Consider the following 2990-nt stretch of genomic DNA (forward strand, 5'->3'; position numbering starts at 1 on the left):
CAGACAATGATACAATAATAGAAGGGTATTTCAATATCCCGCTTTCATCAATGGATACATCATCCAGACAGAAAAATCAGTAAGGAAACACGAGACATAAATGACACTTCAGACCAGATGGGCCTTTCCCGACATACACAGAACATTCCATCGAGAAGCAAGAGGACACACATTCTTCTCAATCGTACATGAAACATTTTCCAGGACAGAACACGTTAGGCCACAAAACAAGGATTTACAAATTTAAAAAGACTGAAATTATATCAAGCTTCTTTTCCAACTACAATGGTAGGAAACTAAAAATCAGTTACAAGAAAACTGGAAAATTAACAGATAATTACAGATTAGACCACATGCTACTGAACAAGCACTGGGTCAAAGTAGAAATCAAAAGAGAGGTCAGAAAATACCTGGAGATGATCAAAAAAGGAAACACAAAAAAACAAAACTTATGGGATGAAGCAAAAGCAGTTCTTGGGCGCCAGGGTGGCTCAGTCGTTAAGCGTCTGCCTTCGGCTCAGGTCATGATCCCAGGGTCCTGGGATCGAGCCCCGCATTGGGCTCCCTGCTCAGCGGGAAGCCTGCTTCTCCCTCTCCCACTCCCCCTGCTTGTGTTCCCTCTCCCGCTCACTCTCGCTCTCTGCTGAAAAATAAAATCTTTTTTTTAAAAAAGCAGTTTTTTTTTTTTTTTTTACGATTTATTTATTTGAGAGAGAGAGAGAGAGCAGGGGCAGGGGCAGAGGGACAAGCCGACTCTGTGCTGAGCGCTGAGCCCGACATGGGGCTCGATCCCAGGACCCAGAGATCATGACCTAAGCCAAAATCAAGAGCTGGAAAAAGCAGTTCTAAGAGGAACAGTAACAAAGACAAACGCCTACATCACAAAACAAGATCTCAAATAAACACTACACCACAAAGAACTAGAAAAAGAAGAACAAAGCCCAGAGTTAGTAGAAGGAAACGATGTAGATCACAGGGGAAATAAATGAAACAGAAAACAAAAGACAACAGGAAAAAAAAAAAATCAGTTGAACTAAGAGCTGGTTTTTTTGAAAAGATGAACTAAACTTCCAAACTCATTTTCTGAGACCCTGATGCCAAATCTAGGCAAGGATGCCAGAAAAGAAAATTACAGACCAATATCCATAAGGAAAATCGATGCAAGGATACAAATGATACAAAAGACTGTTATGAAAATTACATGGATAATCTTGATGAAACAGATAAATTCCAAGAAATATAAAACATACCCAAATGGAATAATGAAAAAATACAAATCTGACCGGATCTATAACTAGTAGGATGATTGAATCAGGTATCAAATACCTCTGAACAGAGGAAAGCCAGTTCCAGATGGCTTCCCTTGTGAATCTTACCTACCACTCAAGAAAGAATTAACCACCAATCCTTCTCTAACTCTTCCAAAGGAAACTGAAGGTGAGCACACTTCTAGACTCATTTATAAGGTCAGCATTACCTTGATACCAAAACCAGACAAAGACACCACAAAGAAATCTACAGGCTGATATCCTAGATGGACAAAGATGGAAAATCCTAAACAAAATACCAGCAAACAGAATTCAACAGCACATTAAAGGATCATACACCAGAGCCATGTGGGATTTTTCCCTGGGGTGCAAAGACAGTTCAACATATGAAAAGCAATCAATGTGACCACTGGCCATTAACAGAATGAAGGATAAAAATTCACATGATCTTGATAGATGAAGAAAAAGCTTTGGCAAATTTCAGCGTATCTGATTACAAATTTTGAACTAAGAATAGAAGGAAATTACCTCAACATAAGAAAGCTTATGTGTGAAAATCCCACAATGAACATCACATTCAATAGTGAAAAACTGAAAACCTTTTTTTTTTCTCTCATCAGGAACAAGGCAAGGATACTCATTCTCACCGCTTATATTCAACACAGTACTGCAACACTAGCCAGAGAAATTTGGCATGAAACAGCTATACAATATCCACATTGAGAAGAAAGACATAAACTTTTCTGCATTGGCAATGAGCACTTTTTATGTAAAACACCCTAACAAGGCCAGAAACAACAGCAGCAGCAGCAGCAGCAAGACAATCTGAACTAATAAACAACTTCAGTAAAGATACAGGAGGTAAACACAAACAAAAATCAGTTTTCTTTCTACACACTGTCAATAAACTATCCCAAAAGGCAATTTAGAAAACAATCCTATTTGCAAGTCCAATAAAACTAAACACTTAGGAGTAAACATAACCAAGGGGGAGTAAGACTTGTCTACTGAAAAGTACAAAACATTGGTGAAAGAGATCAGAGAAGACACATAAATGGAAAGATATCCAATGTTCTTGGATCAAAGACTTAATATTGTTAAAATGTCAAAGCTATCCAAAGCAGTCCAGAGATTCCATGCTGTCCCTATCAAAATCCCAGTGGCATTTGTACAGAAATAGAGAAAACAATCCTGAAAATCATATGGAACCACACAGGACCCTGAAGAGCCAAAACAATATTGACAAACAAAAACAAAGCTAAAGGCCTCACACTGGTTTTTTTTTTTTTTAATAACATATCATATAAAAACATATCATACACTTACAGTAATTAAAACAGTATGGTACTGGCATAAAGACAGACACATAGACCAATGGAACACAACAGCCCAGAAATAAACCCACACATTTACAGTCAGCTCATCTTCAACAAGGATGCCACCAATACACAATTGGGAAAAGGAAGATCTGTTCAATAAACTGATGCTGGGAAACCTGATCTTTAAATGCGGAAGAATGAGAAAGGAACCCTCTCTGACGCCACACACAGAAATCAACTAAAAATGAACTGAGGTTAAAAACAAAAGACCTGAAACCATATATCTAGATGGGAACGTAGGTGAAAAGCTGCACGATAGTGGTCTTGGCAATGATTTCTTGGATACGACACAAAAAGCAGAGAACAAAAAAATGGTAAGTGGGACTACATCAAACTGCAAAGC

Source organism: Halichoerus grypus, chromosome 14 (assembly GCF_964656455.1).
Source record: "Halichoerus grypus chromosome 14, mHalGry1.hap1.1, whole genome shotgun sequence".
Lineage (NCBI taxonomy): Eukaryota > Metazoa > Chordata > Mammalia > Carnivora > Phocidae > Halichoerus > Halichoerus grypus.